Raw genomic sequence first — 20,528 nt, forward strand, 5'->3', positions numbered from 1 at the left:
AAGAATGGAAATGCCAATGTCAAGAAAAGAACAAAAAAAAAAATCAAGATAAAGAATCCTAAAGACACAAAAGGATGAAATCATAGTTGATATATTCCATTTATTTACACAAAACGATGAAATCATAGTTGATATATTTTATTTATTTAAAATTCCCATTATAATTCTAGTACTTTCTATAGTTTCCTTTTGCATAAGTGTGAAAAGTCTCTTCCTCCTCCTCTTCCTCCTCCCTCCTCCCTCCTCTTATTCTTCTCCTCGTCCTCTTCCTCTTCCTCTCCTCCTTCCTCTTCCTCTTCAACTTCTACTTACTCTTCCTCACCTTCACCTTCTTCTTCTTCCTCTTCATATTACTCTTTTCTTATTCATCTTCCTCCTCCTCCTCCTCCCCTTCTCCTTCCTTCCTTTTATCCTTCTCCTTCTCCTTCTTTTGTTGTGTTTCCACTGTGTGGTTATTTGCAGGGATCTAGATTACCGCTAGTAGGGATACCCTTAGATTCTCATTGCATCAGCTGGTATTAGAGAAAAAAATTATTCCTAAGTGTCTAGAAAAATCATCAAATTAGAGGCAATTTGCACCAGGATCTTGAGGTGGGAGAAGTTGATCTTAAAGAACCTTGATCTTGTGGTGGATTATTCTTTTTGGAGTCCTAGATATATTGGTTGTGAGGTGGTAGATCGTGCTTTTGAATTACAATTATAGAGGACTTGCAGATGGATTGAGGAATGCAAAGATAGAAGGATGAGCTTTTTGAGGTATTATCATAGAGAGTTTGTGTGTATTGGAGATTTGTGTTCCTAGAGTTATGTTTTATTCCTAGTTGGTCATGCAAGGTGGTAGGTTGTGATTTGACTTGCAAATAATTCAAGTTTGTCACAAGATGGTGTAGGAGAAACTTGGGTTTCCTTTTATCCTCCACTTTTATTCATTTTAGTCAAGATCTTCAGTGTGAACTAAGTTGTTCCTCTGGTGATTGAGTTCCTTTAATGTGAACCAATTTGTTCCTATGTTGACTGAGCATTTCTTTGTTCACCGAATAAACCTATTTTGTTGATGCTTGGGTCCTTCTTTGACCAAGTTGTCTATGTTTTTGGTCCTTAGTTGGAGCTGACTCTCATATTTAATTTAGATCATGAATTTAATTATAGGATCTTGTCTAGGGATGAGTGTTGACCATTTTGAGGTCATCCTTTCTTTGATTTAATACACTAAAATCTTTTGTAAGTCATTTTGACAATTATAAGTAGAGGTATTTGGTTTAGTTTTAGGGAGAACATAGATGATAGAGAAGTTAGAGAAGATGTTGAGTGTTTGAAGTTGAATATAGAAATTAGTGATATATATTTTGTATCTAGCTATAACCCAGAAGGCCTTACAGCTAGGCATGTATGTTGAACATTTGATAAATCAATAAAAGTATTTGTTCTCTCTCTCCTTGATGTTGTTCTCTATGTTTTTCTTCTATTATATTTACTCAATGAGGTGGTTGGATAGTTGGGTGTCTTTTTTGCCCTAGCTCTCCCTCTCTCCTTGCACCAGGTGGTATCAGAGCTTGAGGTTCATCTTTGTGAAGATTGGATTGTGTAGAACACTAAGTTGATTTAGTTATAGGGTCACATATCTAAGGATTGTACCTATAACTTGTAGAGAGTTACGATCTATTTGAAATAATGATGGGAAAGTAAGTTGTGAGAGGGGTAGGGGTGAATCAACACTTAAAACTTTTACCATGAAATAAATTAACCATTCATCCATCTCATAACTCAACATGTAAGCTGAAATAAGTAACCATGCATCACATCCAAAGCATAATGCAAATCAACACATAACATGTAATATTTTGGTTACCCCAAAACCCTCCAATGAGAAGGTAAAATTGGGGTGGGGATGACACCTAAAAATCTTCACTACTATAGTTGTAAAGTGTGGTCAATTATGACTACATAGTTTTGATCATAATCTATGATCTACCCTATGAAAGGTCTACCATGTTAAAGGCTTACACGATTGTTAGGTCTCACCTTGACTAAAGGATATAAACTCGCAACCAAGTAAGCACTATGTTAGGAGATTTACAAAAGTCTATTAGGACTACTCTATTAAGAGATTTACTATGTATCACCTATCAAAATGATTCAACACCAGATCCTTCAATTAGCACCTTAATACTTGATGTTAGATCTCATCTTTACTAGTTATCTCTTGATCCTCCTGATTGGATCTATCTTCTCTATCCTTTCACTACTTGTCTATGTTCTTCTCAAATTGATTCTACATTGTAGTTCCTTAACTTAGCCATCATTTCCACCATGAAATTATCTTTCTGCTATTATAATTCCTCTCCTTCTGCATCTAATACTCCTCTTTACATCATGATAATTCCCTCTTAGGGTTTACCTCTTTAAGTAGGCATTATGGAGATAGGCTAAGTCATAATCAACGACTATGGTTGATCCTTATTGTCACCTAATTCTTCCTTTTATCTAATTAACTACATATATTGGCATAGGGATTCATAATATGAGTGGATCCTTATTTCTTAATATAAAAAATTATTGCCTAATTCATCCCTTTATCTGATTGGCTATATGTATTGGCATAGGGATTCGTAATATGAGTGGATCTTTACTTCTTAATATCAAAAATTCATGTTCACGTCGGCCAAAAATAGTTTACATAGAAGTTTGTGCCATAAAAAAATCCATGTTAAAGATTGGTAACTCAATATCAATCGAGTCTGATGCTCAACCTTCTATGCTCTTTATACTAATACCCAGCTTCTGAATGGCTTGGCACTAACTCTTGCTCGAAACATAAATCACTTGACACGCATTATTCAAGCTTGACTCCTCCTATTTTCTTGACAATTGAGTGACTCAACACACTATGTTTGCTTGACACTAGCTATCATATTACTTGGCATGTATTATTTGAAGGCTTATGCTCAACATAAACTATGTGTTAGCATGAATGCTAATGATACTACAATAGGGGAGTATTCTAAGAATTGAAGAGTATTGACATGTTGCATTCATGACTATGTTTGTCATTGATGTCAATATAGCAGTAAGTTTGTGAAGACTAACAGAGTAGCATACATAGATCTTAGTTGTATGGATAAGGTTTTGAGTGTCTGGTGATGCCTGTGTTCATGGATATGTTCTATATAGTGTCATGATGATGAGGTTCAATATGAAACATGTAAGTCAAATATGTATGGAAGTTGTACCTAATTTACAGAGACAATATACCTGAGAATCCATTTTTGATCTTTGCATTATATTTTTTGACAGCAATATAATCTAGTGATGTGCAATTAGCCAATGGTAGAGGATAGTTTGATGGTGATGTCAGCAAGTGTGTAGTTCCTAAAGTCACATGTGTGAAGGTTTGTATATACTGTGAGTTGATAGTGTTATTTTAATCATAATCAATTAGTTATCTTAATGTAATTATTGGAAAGCCTTAAGGCCAACTCAAGGAATTATTTTGAAGATAGGGTATAAATGAAAGATGTTTTCTTTTTTTGTAATAGTGTATCAAGTATTTTATTGAGTGCAAAGTGAAAAAAGGAGGAGAGTGTTTACTAAATGAGAGTAAGTGATCCAAGGGATTATTAGATGTGAGTTTTGTGATCTGGTTACAAGATTAGAAGGAGAAGAAGTTTGGTTGATAGGACAGAGGAAGGAAGTGCAATTCATTTCTATTATTCTGAAAGGAATAATATAGATATCATTTGGACAATGGGTTCATTGATCTTTCCCTTGAAGCTATTTAGGTAGTGGATCCAGCTAGCATCCACAACTCCTAACAGGGTTGGAATCTCCTAATAGGGATTCAAAGTCTCCTAACAGGGACTAATATGTACTAAATGTAGCTATAGACTACTAATAGGGTCCATCCTCTAACAAGGAATATTTATATTAATACATCATATTGTGGGTACCATCCCCACTAGGGGTTTCCCTCTGGTCAAGGGTTTCCCTAGTTAACATGTATCTAGTGTTATTGTGCATGAGTATATTGTTGCATTTTTTGATTTTATTGCTCATATGGTTAAAGTTTAATAAGGTTGATATAAATTGTGATATTATTTGTATAACTAATTCACCTCCCCTCTCAATTATATTGGTGGACTATATATTCTATCAGTTAATATTAGAGCTTTTGGTCCTTGAAGGATAAGCTTAACAACTTTGCAAGATCGATGGAAAATCTTTTTAGAAAGGATAGTCCTAGATTTGATGGTGAAAACTATGATAGTTGGAAGGAGAAGATGAAGACTCATTTTTTGTGTATGGGTCTAGGTTATTGGCTCTGGACAAAAAGTAAAAACACAATTGTCAAAGAAGATAAACTTAATGAATGTAGTGAAGAAAAGAGAGATCTATTTATGTGCAACATGAGAGATAGAGAAGCTTTACTATACACTCTTCTAGAGAATGAATACAATCAGGTAAAATTACTACAAATGTCTCATAAGATTTGGAAAGCATTAAAACCTATTTTTTAAGGTGATACACATACAAAAAGAGTACGAATGCAAAATTGGATATGTGCATTTCAAGATGCTAACATGATGGAAGATGAATCTATAAGAAGCTATATGGTGGAAAGAAGGAAGAAGATGATGTTGTGTGGTAGATGGAGTACTAAAGATGAGGCCAATCATAGTTTTGGACATGTTTAACAATGTGTCTTGATGACATGGCTAAGAGTGTGTGTAGAAATTTGAAGACTGGTATTAATTATTTATGTTTTTGCAAAGACAATTTGCAAAAAGAGTTCTTGAGAAATGGTTTTTTGTAATTGGATTATATCTCCTAACATAAATAGAATCTAATTGAGTGAAGTTAGATAGAGACACAAGATAGATTAATGATGATGTCAATGAGTGCATAAAGTTTGAGGTCACATTTATGAAAGGTTGTGAAGAGTATGAGACTGCAGTATTTTATGATTATGAAAAAGATGTATTGTGGTGTGTTACCTTAATGAAGTCCTATTATGATTACTTGAGAAAGCATCAAGGCTGACTCAATGAATTATTATGAGGAATTGATATTTAAAGGAAATATATTTTCCTTGTTATGAATTGTAAATGGATGTAAGAGAATTGTATTATATTTTTGAAGATTGGTAAATATGATTAAATGATCAAAGGAATAATCTTGATGTAAGTTTGCACATCTGGTATTGAGATCTGCAAAGTGTTTTAGTATGGTAAAAGTATAGTAAGACAATAAAGAAAGTATTGAGTTGTTGAGATTAGATGCATTTATATTATTCTAAAAGGAATAATATAAAGACCAGTTGGATAGCGAGCTTGGTTGTCTTTCCACTAAAGGTATTTGAACAGTGGTTCCTTCTACCTTTTCTACAATTCCTTACAAGGTTTTCACAACTCCTAATAGGGTTAGAATATCTTCACAGGGATTCAGAGTCTCCTATTAGCAACTAATATGTACTAAACATATTTCATTGGCTCCTAATAGAGTCTATCGTCTTACGAGGAATATTTATATTAGTACATCATTTTGTAGGTACCATCCCCACTAAGATTTTCCCTCTAATCAAGGGCTTCCCTAGTTAGCATGTATGGTGTTATTGTGTATGTGTATTTTCTTATGGTTGTTGTTTATAATGATCACATGTTTGAATTTTAATAACGTTGATAAAAGTTGTATTGATTAGATAATTGACTCACCCTTGCCCTCCTTCACCCCTCTTAGTTATCTTAGGAGATTTTACTTTCTAACAATTAGTATCGGAGCATTAGGTGCTTGAATTAAAAGTTTAACAACTTAAGGATATCAATGGTGGGTCATTTTAGAATAGAAACTACTAAGTTTGATGGAGTTAATTTTGATATTCAAAAGATGTAGTTCTTTGGTGTGTTATTAGAATTATGTATAGAATAGAATATTGAGTTTCCTAGACTATAATTATTTTTAGCATACAAAATGAGAACCCATTCTTATCAAGGAGTGTAAGTATGAGTTCAGATTATGCTAGTAGCAATAGATCAAGATCTAAGGAAGACAAAAAATTGAAGAAGGAATTTCCTTGCTTGTGAAGAGAGAACTAGATGCAAAGAAAATGTTTAAATATTTGACTTGTAATGAGTTTGATCATTTTTCTTCTAAATTTCCTAAGAGAGTAAAGAATATGAGAAAAAAATTAAATTCTAGAAGGCCTAGAGAATTTTTGTATGCAAATGATGATGATAAATCTATGGAAAAGAGTGAGAGTGATGATGAGTTAGGATTTGTAACTATAAAAGAAGAAAGTCCTAAACAAGAAGTCAAAAAAGAGAAAGCCCTAGATTCATATGTTGAGAAGAAAGTTGATTGGATCATAGACAATGCTTGTTCATATCATATGAATGGTGTTATGAATAATTTTTTTAAGTTCAATAGCCATGATGGAGGAGTTATTAGAGTTTGTAAGAATGTGGGTTTTTATATCAAGGGAATGAGATCTATTACTCTTGATGGGAAAGCTAACAAAGATGATTTTTTTTTTTTTTGATGGATTAAAACATAACCTTTTGAGTTTTGGATAGTTGGTTGATAAGGACACGAGTTACAGTTCATAGAAAAGATGTGCATTATCAAGGATTATAAAGGTAAGATGATTGGCACTGCTATAAGATTCAAACATAATGTTTTTCAGCGAAACCTTACAGAGATGACATGTGTGGTTAATAAAGTTCATAATGGTTGGTTTTGGAATGGAAGGTTTTTTTGTATAAATTTTGATAATATTGTGAAAGAAATTAGTACATTTATTGTAAGAAATTTTGTTGAACGAAGATTGTTGTAGTGAAGAAGATTGATGAAACCTATCATGGAACAATCATTATTTTGTCAATGATGTCAAATCTGCTACTTGTTGGTGAGAAAATTTCTTACTCTAGTCTAAATGCTATCATTTGATTAAATGATAAAGAGGTTTGAAAAGAAAGGATAACAAGAGAACCTAAACAAAGATTGAGTTATATGGTGTATAAAAGGAGCACTATGACCAAACAAGACATTGATGATATAGTGTATTGTTTATCTACTTAAGGCTATAATGAAAGAATACTTGAGATAATACTAGAAGAAAACTAAGAGAAGAAATGTGTTTGCCAAGCCTACTCAAGAAAATAGTGGAATCCAAGAAAAGTTAGTGTAGGCCGAGCATAAAGTTAGTGGAAGCCAAGTAGAAAGTTCAGTATGTGGGGAGCAAAGAGAAATCTAGTTGGTGCAGAGTGAAGAAAGTGATGAGCACAAGTAAAGACTTAGTGTATGCTGAGAAACCTAGTGTTCTTCAAGAATTAGAAGACAATATTTTTTGAGCAAATAGAGTATTATTGTTGAGTGATAGTAAAATGTGTTTGATCAAAGATTTGATGAATATGAGCCGACAAAGTTAATTTCTTGAATTGTGTGAAGCATGTTGAAGATAACTATGATGAGATGGTGGCACAAAATTCAAGATAAACCATTTTGAGAAAAATTCAAAGAGGATTGTAAAGGAAGTTTCTAAAAGGGGATAAAATGGAAAGATTCAATGAATCTGACCTAACCCTAGAATGGACAATTATGATTAAGTAGAAAAAGACCTAAATTCTCTATATTGAGAAAAATTCAAAGAGGATTGTAAAGGAAGTTTCTAAAAGGGAATAAAATGGAAAGATTCAATGAATCTAACCTAAATCTAGAATGGAAAATTATGATTAAGTAGAAAAAGACCTAAATTCTCTATATAAGGAGATAGCAAGCTAGAAGCAATCAAGATCATGTGAGAGAACCTAGGAAAGACAAGAATTCTAGGGTGTTTCCTCATATGGTGGTTGAATGAAAGAGTTTGCAATAGGCATACAAAGAAAGAAATCTCAAGAGGATGATTTCTTGAACAAGCTATAAGAGACAAAGATGATAAATTCCAAGAAGAATGGAGGACTGAATAATTGATCTATAATTTGTAAGTGAGTTTTTTTTGTTATCAAATCAAGTCCTAATGTTACTCTCTAACAATTGTATCAATGTGGATAAATCCTTTGGACTAAAGTTGACCTAAAAATCATTACTAAATCCTTTAATAGGGTGACATTCTAATGAAATGTTCTAAATGCCTCTAAAAAGGTGTTCCCATGATTTCAATCTCCTATATTTTTCAAACTTCTTGGATTAGGGTTGTGTTAATGTTTTGTGTTTGTGTCTAGTCTAGGTTGCCATTAGGATTTCCTCTTTCATCTTTCTCTTTGAGTTTCCTAGGTGGAAATACAAGAACAATGTAATGGATTAAATAAGGCTAGGTGACTATCATTTGGGAGGGTAAGGTTTTGCATACCCTAGATTAGAGAGAGAATTAATTCCATTCATAAGAAAACTTAACTATATGATCAAGTGTTCAATTAGAGGCATAATATAGGTAGAATGCAAAGATCATAAGCATATACAAAGAAAATGGTAGCAAAGAATATAAGGATCAAGGCTAAAAGATGATATGCATATCACAAACATCATGGAAACTAGAGAAATCAAATCAAATGCAAGAGAAGAAGATAAACCCTTAGAAATGGTGAGAGAACTCAATCAAAGGTGGTAGGCCTCTTTTTGAAATCAAATCAATGGCTTATATTTAATTCATGTATCTACATTGCAAAGTTGAAAAGTCAAATGCCTCAAATATTAAGTCCAAATCATCAGATGAAGACTAGATCACCAGATAGTATTTTAAAATGGAATTACAATTGACCTTAGAGATGTATCTTTCTAATTGTCAGAACAAAAGAAGATCCACAATTGACATTATGTCTCTTTCCAAAGTTACACGAGGAATAGTCATGGAAAAATAATGAAAAGATAAAACCTTCCCATGGTACCCAATTAAGGTGGGACCTTCTTTGAGTCATGGGAAATAACTAAGAAATATAATGAGGATCATTGATCTCAAGAAAAGCCTAGGACTATCATTATGTCTCCATGTGAAGTTTCTCAATTTTTAATTATGGTGACATAGTGATAGAGCAACATGTATCTTGATGGGCCCATCACATTCTATAATCATTAGATTATCTAGGTAATGAAATAGTGCCACCTATTTTCCATGATGCACTTAGCTAGAAGGTAGACCCACATTGCAAACCAAATAAGAGAGTAGAGATCTTCTTTGCAACTGTTAAATCTTGAGAAGATCAACGCTTTTCATTATGTGACTTCCAAAAGATGCATGAAAAATAATCATAGTGACATAATGATGATTTAACACATATATACAGGTGGACCCACAGAGAAAGTCATAAAGAAAATTGCTAGGTTTTAATCACAATCATTTGTTTATGATGGACAACAAGAATTCAAACTTGTTGAGACTGCTAGGATACAAATTTTATGGATTTAGCACCAAGGCAACTATTATAGACCAGAGAAGAATATGAACCATTTTGAGGGTTTCTAAACATTTCTACTTTCTTTCTCTAATATATTGAATTGTAATTGATGAATACTAGATTTTCGAGTGATTCAAGTACCCTGTTAATGTAACTAGCCAAGAACCCTAAAAGGGGGCCTATATATGTAATTTTCTAAGTTAATAGAAGGCATCGATAATTCTGTCCAACTTTTCTCCCTACATTTCCAGATATTGAGTGAGAATGAAAGAGTTAGATAGAATGAAGGATTTGTATGATGTTTGTAGTTAGGTAATGTGATGTTTTGATTCCATCTAGGAATAGCATGCCTAGGTTCCTTTCATTTTCTCCTTCGGTTGGGCTAACCTTGTATATTAGAAGGGTTTCTATCAAATTGTAGGATAGATCTATTTGGAGCTGTTAATTCCTTGTCATATTCCATTTTGGTAAAGGGTTACCAGTTAAGGTGGATTCCATTTCATCTTACATGTGTATCTCTTATCTCTGCCTAGATTACATTTTAGTAGGACTAATCTGCATTTAGATTAGAGTAGGAGTTGTTTTAGAAGGACTTCAAGGTAGCTTGTGATATCCATTCCACTGGGTGTTATATGTTGCCAAAATATATTTCTACCTGGGGTGTTTATAGTTATGAGCATCCTAGCTTATCCTCTTCTACTCTTAGGTTAATAGCATATGCCCATCCCAATGGTATATTAAAAACACAAATCATTGCATATCTTGCATATAAGGGAGTTTTTCCTTATAATTTAGAGGGAAGTGATATAACACATACACTAACCCATTTTTTGGTGACATTCTTTTATTTCCTCACATTCTAGGCATCTAGAGTCAAGGTAAAGCCAAGTTAGCAAGTGAGAAAAATTGTTAACCAACTATTTTTGGTGACTCTACTGGGGAATTTGAATCAAAGACTAGTGCTTGGTCCTCACTCTCAAAAATCTAAAGGTATCTTCCCTAAGATGAAGACTACTGACTCTATATGAAGGACTTGTTTCCTTTAGACTAAGAAGGTCTAGTGTAACTCAATGGCCATGCCAAATTCAAAGATTGGGAGAAGGCCAAGACCTAAGGCTACTCTCCAGAAACTCAATGAGATTACTAACAAGTTGCTACAAGAGCTTTTGCTTCTATGTAAAGAAATCATCTCTCATGCCATCCAAAATAATATCAACATTGAAGATGATCATGTTTCTGCATCCCTACGGAAATGTGTATGCTCCAAATTCTACAAGCTGAAAGACGTGCAAAGAGAGGAGTTGAGGTTGAAGAAACTGAGGTTGAGGCTCATTCCTACTCTTGAAGAAATCCATACAACTAAGGACAAGGTCTTTCAGAAGATCTTGTTGAATCTTGTAGAGAGCCTTAATAGAGGAGATGGCCCTAGAGCAAGGAAGATATGGGGCCACCTTTGCAACCAATTCCTCAAGTTCAAGGATCAACAAAAGGACAAGAAAAAGGAGCTAAAGTTGAAGATAGCATCTACACCTAATCATGAATCCCCCATGGTGATGTAACCTGATTCTAGTTCTCGTATTATTGCAGTCTTTGGTAGAAAAGAGGCTATTCCTAATGTTATATATCAAGTTGAAAAAACTCCATCAGATTCCTCTAAAGAAGAATCTTTTGATGATCATCTACCTACACTAGAGCATTCCGCTTGTTATTTTCCAATAGATAAAACTCTAACTCCAGTTGAAGAAAGAAGCAATGAAGTTCAGCCAAAAGAATGGTTATATTAGCTCGAGGAGGAACTTTACAAATCCACTGATAAGAATCTTATCCTTGATAAAGATGTGAATGAAGAAAAGAGTCCTAAGATCAACTATCAGTTTGTAGAAGAATAAATTCCATTGGTAGATACAACTTTTTCTGATAGTGAGAAAGAGGAGATTGTCTGTTCATCCTTGTCATGCCTAAAAGAAAAATAATCACTTGATGGCCCAAGTAAAAATCCAAATCAAGTTGAAGAAGGGCCATTAATGGTTGAGATCTCTCCCCTTTCTCTTGTGTTTATTATTTCTATTTTTAGTCTTGAAGATAATAAAGATGCATTAGATGATAGGGAGAATGGATATTACTACATAGTTGAGGGAGATTTGATTCTTGAATGCAATGAAGTTGATACCCATCCAATAACAAAACTTGTGTAGGATAAGTTGTTCTCTACACTGGTTGATGAAGCTTAGTTATGTGAGGGTGTAACTAAAGGCTCAAGTGCTAATCATCTTACTCCTAATAAGGAGGTGTTTGACCATCTTCTTCTCCTAGAAGATTATCAAAAGGAGACCATAAGAGGACTTGAGGAGGAAAACGTAATCTATGACCAGGCACAATTGTTTGGACCTGAATGCATATATAGCCAACTAGTGTATATAATCAAAGAATTATGTGGATTTGTCATGATCTTACTACTATTACAAGTAGGAATCCTACTTAAAGAGAAAATTCAATTGTGGAGGAAGGGGTCCTACTTCAGTCAATTAGTAAGTGGATTCACTTGAGTATCTTTTGTTGTTGGTTTCATAAGGTGAGATTCATCTCGCCTCTATAAATATGTTAGGTTAGGTGTGTGTTTAGTTTAATCATTCTTCTTTCCTTTCCTTATTTTTGTGTGGTTTCTTTCCCTTTGTTTTGGCTACCATGTTTCCCCACTACCCAAATACATAGCATCTCCCTGTGATAATTTAGACTCTATAACCCAATGGACTAGGAACTAATCTTTTCTATTTGGTATTTTTTATAATAAAGGAAGTAGGTAGTCTGTTGTTGTGTGTATTTTTTTTGGCCAAGCTTTTTGTGAAACCATAGATTTCTAGGTTCCTACCTAGGCACCAAAATGCCTAGTTCCCCAGTTAGAGCCATCTATTGTAATGATTTCACTCTCCTATATTTTTCAAACTTCTAGGATTAAGGTTGTGTCAATGTTTTGTGTGTGTATTTGGTCTAGGTTTCTATTAGGATTTCCTCTCTCATATTTCTCTCTAAGTTTCCTATGTGGGAATACAAGAATAATGTAATGGATTCAATAAGGCTAGGTGACTAGGATTTGGGAGGGTAATTTATGCATACCATAGATGTGTGTGTGTGTGTGTGTGTGTGTGTGTGTGTGTGTGAGAGAGAGAGAGAGAGAGAGAGAGAGAGAGAGAGAGCGAGAGAGAGAGAGAGAGAGAGAGAGAGAGAGAGAGAGAGAGAGAGAGAGAGAGAGAGAGAGAGAGAGAGAGAGAGAGAGAGAGAGAGAGAGAGTCAATTCTATTCATAAGAAACCTTAATTCTATGATCAAGTGTTCCATTGGAGGTATAATACATGTAGAATGGAGAGATCACAGGCATATTCAAAGAAAATGGCAACAAAGAATACTAGGACTGAGGCTAAAAGATGATATGTAGATAATAATAATGTCATGAAAATAAGAGAAATTGGATCAAATGCAAGAGAAGTAAATAAACCCTTAAAAATGGTGAAAGAACCTAGCCAAAGGTGGAATTAATATTTTTGATATCTAATTGATGGCTTATATTTAATCCATGTGTCTATGTTGCAAAGTTGACAAGTCAAATGGCTACGAGATTAAGTCCAAATCATCAAATGAAGACCAAATTGACAAATAGTATTTTAAGATGGAATTATAATGAACCTTAGAGATGTATCTTTCTAACCATTAGAACAAAAGCAGATCCACGATTGTCATTATGTCACTTTCCAAAGTTACATGAGAAATAGTCATAGCAAGATAGTGACAAGGTAACATGTGTCCATAGGACCCAATTGATGTGGGACCTGCTTTCACTCATACACAATAATTAAGAAATACAATGAGGATCATTGATCTCAAGACTGATCTATGGCTTTCATTATGTCACCATGAAAAGTTTCTCAATTATTAATTATGGTGACATAGCAATAGAGAAATATGTGTCTCAACGGGCCCATCACATTCTTTAGTTGTCAGATTCTCCAGGCAATTAAATAGTTCCACCTATTAGCCCCGATGTACATAGCTAGAAGGTGGACCCACACTACAAACGAAACAAGAGAGATGAGATCTTTTCTACAACTGTCAGATCTTGAGAAGATCAATGCTTGTCATTATGTCACTTCCAAAGGAACCAAGAAAAATAATCATACCAACACAATGATGATTTGACATGTATACACAGGTGGACCCATGAAGAAATTCATAAAGGGAATTGTTATGTTTTATTTGCAATCATTGGTTTACAATCAACAACCAGAATTCAAAAGTATTGTGACCATTGGGATACAAATTTCATGGATTTGGTGCCAAGGCGACTATTATAGATCAGAGAGGAATATGAACCATTTTGAGGGTTTCTAACCATTTTTTCTTTCTTTCTCTAATGTATTGAATTTTAATCTATGTTTATTGGATTTCTAAGTGATTCAAGTACCCTATTAATGTAATTTACCAAGAAACCTAAAAGGAGGACTAGATATGCAATTTTCTAAGTTAATAGAAAGCTTCAACAATTCTATCCAACTTTTCCCCCTGGATTTCCAGATGTTGAGTGAGAATCGAAGAGTTAGATGGAATGAAGGATTTGTATGATGTTTTTAGTTAGGTAATGGGATACCCTAATTCCATTTAGGAATAACATGCATGGGTTCCTTTCATTGTCTTCTTCAACTGAGAAAACCTTGCATCTTAGAATAGTTTCTATGGGATTGTAGGACAAATGCATTTGGAACTATTAGTTTTTTGTTAGATTCTATTTGGGTAAAGGGTTATCAGATAAGGAAGATTCCATTTCATATTACATTTGCATCTCTACTCTCTCCCTAGATTACATTTCAAAAGAACTATTCTACATTTAGATTAGAGTAGTAGTTTTAGAAGGACTTCAATGTAGGTTATGATATCCACTCTACTGGGTGTTATAGGTTGCTCAAGTCTCTTTCTACCTAGGGTGTTTTTAGTTATGAGAATCATGATTTATCCTCTTATACTCTTAGGTTAAGAGCATACCTCATCCCAATGATCTATTAAAAACAAAATTCATTGCATAACTTTCATATAAGGGAGTTGTACCCTATAATTTAGAGGGCAGTGATATAACATACACTGACCCATTTTTTGGTGACATCCTTTTGTATCCTCACATTTTGGGCATCTAGAGTCAAGGTAAAGACAACTTAGCAAGAGGGATAGATTGTTAACCAACATAAGGCTCACTCCTAATAGGGTGATTGAAATCCTTTAACTAGGTTATATTTAATTATGTGCATTGTAACCCTTAAAAGGGTTTTATTAGAATTTATAGTCCACTGATATAACTTTGAGAGAGGGGGGGCGGGGGGGGGGGGGGGTTGTGTAAGATGTAAGTTGAATGAATTGAAAAAGATAAGAGAGGAAGAAAACTTGAAGGATAAGCAGATATCCTTGTGGAGCAAAAAAGAATCATTCAATCAAGAAGGATCAAGTATGAACCATTGTAGCAGTGATCTAAAATCTCTTAACATAGTTGGTTTAACAACCATTTGTAAATGCTCTAACAAGGTGGAAATTCCATTGAATTGTCTTAAGACCTTTTGCAAGGCCACTCCTAATAGGGTTATTAAATCCTCTAACAATGTCACACCTAATAGTGTGTTTTGTAACCTTTAACATGGTTGGCTCCTAACAAGGCTCACTTCAAAAGAGTGAAAAATAGTAACTAATTACATTGGTGGTTTTTCCCAAATTGGGTTTCCATGTTATATTCTAGTGTGTCATGTGTTCATGTTATTTCTTTCATGCATGCAAGTAATTTCTAATAACATCTTAAGATTTACTAAAGTAATTCACACTATGCATGTACCAAGTTACAACAATTTTAGTGTGTTTACCAAATATCAACAGTGATAAGTTTTTATCAAGTCTAAATTTTATAGTTGACATCTAAGGGATTTGGGATTTATTTTAGTGGTAACTAATTCAGCCCCCACTCTTAGTTACTCCTCTTATATTTTCAACAATTGGTATTAGAGACTTTGGTGCTTGCAGAGAAGGTTTCAAGGACTTAAGCTAAAGATCAAGGTGTCTTATAAGAGAGAGATTACAAAGATGAACAGAGACAACTTTGCAGCATGGAAAGGACTTATGAGGCTTCATGTAGCTACCATCAGTGATTTAGGATGCAAATATCTTGATGAAGAATATAAAACTCCCACTAGAACATTATCAGTTCATGATATTATTCAGAAGAACCATAACATCATGTTGATTGACATTGCATTAGCTCTCAGTTATGCTACATTTGATGAGATCAAAGACTATAAAACTACTTTTGATATGTGGAACAAGTTGAAATAAATCCATGGAGGTGATGAAAATTTAAGAAGAGCCAAAGCATATATCCTTAGAGGACAGTTTGATCAAATGTGGATGAGAGAAGATGAAAATGTTGCAAAATACGTGGAAAGGATCAAGGCTAGTGTTAGTGCAATCAGAGTATCTGGAGGAGAAATAAAAAAAGAAACTATTGTAAGTAAAGTTCTTAGAACTTTTCTTCCTATATATGCAATTAGAGTGTCTACTATTCAAGAAAAGAGATGTGATCCAAATAAAAAGTTAAGTTTGGATGCTCTAGCAGGAAGATTGATAGCTTTTGAACTAGACAACTTTGACAACTATTTTCTTGCTTCCAAGAATATTGAGTCGGCATTTGAAGCTAAACTTTCACTCAAAGAAAAAGGCAAGAAAATAAAAGATAATCAATCAAAAAGTAAGGAAGAATCTAAAGAAAATTTTGATAGTGATCTTGAAATTGTTGAAGCTCTACTTACAAAGAAATATTCTAGGAGCAGAGGAAACTTCAAAAGTAAAATCCCTCTAATATGTTTTTCTTGTGAAGAAATTTTTCATATTACTGCTAGGTGTCCAAAAAAATAAGACAAGTGTAAGAATTTTCCTGAGGGAAAAATTCACCCAAGAACTAAGAACTCAAACACAAGCACAATTGTAGACTAGAAAGAATATGACAGAATATCAATGTATTCGATTCAATATGCATTAACCTAAGTAAGTGTAAATAGTAAATAATTATTTACACCAACACCCCCCCCTTAATTGAAACTTAGGGGAATGCAATTAAGCTCACGAAAACTAGGATGAAATGCAGAATGGGTCCTGACTATGAGGCCATGTTAGGTACCCATTTAAGTAATGAAATGTAATCTCTCATAAAGTGGAGAAAGAGGGAAAACCTTGTGGGAAAAATCCTCCCCCAAAAAGAGAGATGAAAAGCAAGATGCATGGACGGATGGAGTAATTAAGACCCCCTTACTATGACATGCATCAAGTATATACAAGAGATAAATTAGAGAAGGAAAAAAACCCCTAAGAGGAAAAAGTCCCCCCCATAAAGGTGAAGAAGAAGGATACAAGGTACTCCCCCCCCCCCAAATTTAAGGTGCCAACCAGTGAGAAATGCTCCAATGTAGAAGTTGATCAATGACTGTTGAATGATGTTCCTCCCCTTTGGAAGAAATAATAGCAGAGTTACTACTGAGATGCTACCCCTTTGTGTAGAAAGAATCTTGATGATGTAAGGTATCTCTAAATCCTATGCAAATGTCCCTAAGTCAATGTCTATGGTTGCTCCCTCCAAGACTATGGAAAAGAACATGCGGACATTAAGCAAGGATCCATGTAGATCTTGTCTCAAAGAACAATAGTCTATTAAAATGACAAAGAGACCTTCGATAATTGTTGTACATAAGTATCCACAATCACACCAACCTATAAAGATTGATAATATAGAGAATGGACATGAGGGTAAGAGTGGGCCCTCACAAAAATTGTAGAAGGATCATCCTTAGCAAAGAGAAGCTAAATATCATCAAATAAGTCCTCCAAATCTATTGTGTGTGACTTCATGAACAAACCTAAAGTGGCAGTCAAGGAGTCACCACCTGAGGTTGGAACTGGAAAACAAAGTGTACCCTACTATGCTAGAGTACATGAATCTATCACTGCAGCAATGGATGAATTATTCACCTCAAAGAGAAGATGAATATCATCAATAGTGTCTCCTACATCTTCAATGTGAGACTCCAAAAATAGGCATGCAAGGGTGAGAAGGAAGTCATTGTATGAATGTAAAGTAGGAAGACATAATGGGTCCTACTGCACTGAATATGAAGTATCTATGGCTAGAACAAGATTAGTAGGAGCAATAGGAGCATCTGGAGGTGTGATCTCATTTGAAGTTGATGGTACCATAACTGGAGTGATTGGATGTAGAATTTCCTCTAGAAATGGAGGAACACATGGATCTCCATATGCTTCCCAAAGAGCCATCCAAAGATCATGAGGAAAACTTGTCATTCTTGCCATTCTAAGAGGAGCAAAAGATTCCTTACCCATACTGTTATACAAAAAGCAGCAAAGTTGGAAAAGATATATCCAATTAAAATGTGGTGGCAATGAATAGAGATAAGGAAGCAATTCTTGATGGTCTCTTAGATGATCAAGTATCAAAGCACTCCATTTGTGATAGTTCCTTGTTCTCAACTATGGTCTAATACTAGACTAAAAAATCTGACAAGACTCCATGATATCAATCAATGAACCCCCAAACAATCAAGGAACCCCCCTCCCATCCCCCCCTACCCCCAATGAATGATTTAGGCACTTGGTAGCCACTTGCCAATTTAGGGCCTATTTTTGAAAGCAGTATTTTTGTCCATAGAACATATAATATGATTACAAATATGGAAAGTAGACAAAAAAAAATGCACTTTCAAAAAAGATGGAACTTGATTTGGAGTCCAAATGATCCCATACTAAGCATTTTAAGTAAAAAAAATTAGGATTTGCGAGTTGCAAAAAAATTAAGGAATAAAGATCTCAAACCACCTGCACCAATGTGTAGATCATGAAATTCTACCCCAAAATAAAAAAAATTGCTTGCAAAAAGGAGTCAGAATGAGGGAGATATTGCTATTTGAAAATCGTTGCTACTATTATTTTTTCTGAATCACTGTTGTCATGCCTCTAAAAATCAAATGGCTTTAGATTTTTCCATAGATGTTCGAATTGGATTAAACAAAATCTGAGTTGGGGGTTTTTTGACCTTCTGAATGTGATGCAAAAATTCTCACCTATGGCCCAATGGTCAAAAAAATTTCAAAAAATAATGCAAATTTGAAAAAAAAATAGCAAAGATATAGATGAAACAAATGCAAATCTAGAAATTAAATGTATAGATCTGAAATGATCATACCAATTTTGCAAATTAGTCCTTCGAGTGCCGGTTTACAAAAAAATTTGCCTCACAATCGACTTTGGCTTAGGGTAGGAAACTTTATAACCAATTTTCACCGAATCAGCATTCTAGATGCAATGGTGAGGTCAGATCTGGCTCTAGACACTCCCAATTTCTACAATACTTTAGATTCAAGCCGAGGTGCTAAAGCAAGAAGATGGTCTCGAATGGCATTGTGAAGAGAGATTTTTTAAGAGCTTTGATACCATGTAAGAATTTGGTAGAGCTCTGATACCATGTAAGAATATGGTATAGCTCTAATACCATGTAAGAATTTTCCTTAGGGAAAAATTCACCCAAGAACTAAGAACTCAAACACAAGCACAACTATAGACCAAAAAGAGTATGATCAGAATATGGATGTATTCAATTCAATATGCATTAACCTAAGTAAACTTAAGTAAGTGTAAATAGTAAATAATTATTTACACCAACAAAAAGGAAGAAAAGAAAAGCCACAAAGGAAAGAAGGAATTCAAAGGTCACAAATCCTACAAAGATAAAACTAAGAAAACTTGTTCTATGGATAAAGATTCTGATAACAGTAAAGATGAAATAGTATATATTGCTGTAAAAGATGGCACTTGTCTCTCATGTTAGTAAGAATGACACATGGACCATAAATGGTGCAGGTTCTCACCATATGACTGGAGACAAAACTAAGTTTGAACATTTTGAGCACTATGATGGAGCTAGTGTAAGGTTTGGAAATAATGAACCTTGTTGCACAAAGAAAAAGGTTGAATCTCATTAACCAATGAGCTTGTATGTGACAATGCTTATTGGGTTGAAGGACTAAAACATAAGTTGTTGAGTGTGGCCTAGCTAAACAATATTGGATTCAAGGTAGAATTCATGAATGACAAGGAATGACTATTAGATAACCAAGGAAATATAATTGGATCAGGTAGGCAAACAAAAGGTAACCTATTTTATCTTGATCTTGGTGGTTGCTCATGTTTCATTGCTCAAGTAGAAGAAAGTTGGCTATAGCACAAAAGATGATGTCATTTAAACTTTGATAATATGGTCAAGATTAGCAAACTTAGAAGAGTAAGAGGTCTTCCTAATTTGAAGAAATCTAATGTTGGATTAAGCAAGAGTTGCCAAATTGGTAAAATGGGAAATACTAGTTTTAGAGAAAAAACTACCAGTTTGAAGATGTCTTGGAAATTGTGCATATTGATTTATGTGGACCTATTGGAATAGAGACTTATAGTAGAGAAAAGTTTTTCATTATTTTTGTTAATGACTATTCTAGAATGATGACTATTATGTATCTTAGAGAAAAATTAGAAGATTTTGAGAAATTCAAATGGTATCTTGCTAGAGTAGAAAAAGAAACTAGAAAAGGATTGAAATGCTTAAGATCAGATAGAGGTGGTGAATTCATCTCAAATTAATTCAACAATTTCTACATTGAAAGAGGAATCAAAAGACAAGTATTAGCCCTTGGTACTCCTGAGAAAAATGGAATATCTAAAAGAAGAAATAGATCCATCATGGATTGTGCAAGGACACTAATGATTGAGAAGAGTGTCACTATCAAATACTAGAAGGAAGCTATCAACACTGTAGTTCATACTTTGAACCAAGTTTAGTTGAAGAAGGACTTGATCAAAAATCCCTATGAGCTATGGTATGGCTACAAACCCAATGTAAGTTACCTGAAAGCATTTGGTAGTAAATGTTATATCTTGAAAGAATCTAGAAAAGGAAAATTTGACATAAAATGTGATGAAGGTATATTTCTAAGATGCTCTTGTAGAAGTAAAGCATATAAATGTCTAAACTTGTCTACTCACAAAATCATAGAAAGTGCACATGTGAGAA

The sequence above is a fragment of the Cupressus sempervirens genome, chromosome 1 (assembly GCF_028749045.1).
Source record: "Cupressus sempervirens isolate cs-2001-9-10 chromosome 1, ASM2874904v1, whole genome shotgun sequence".
Taxonomy (NCBI): Eukaryota; Viridiplantae; Streptophyta; class Pinopsida; order Cupressales; family Cupressaceae; genus Cupressus; species Cupressus sempervirens.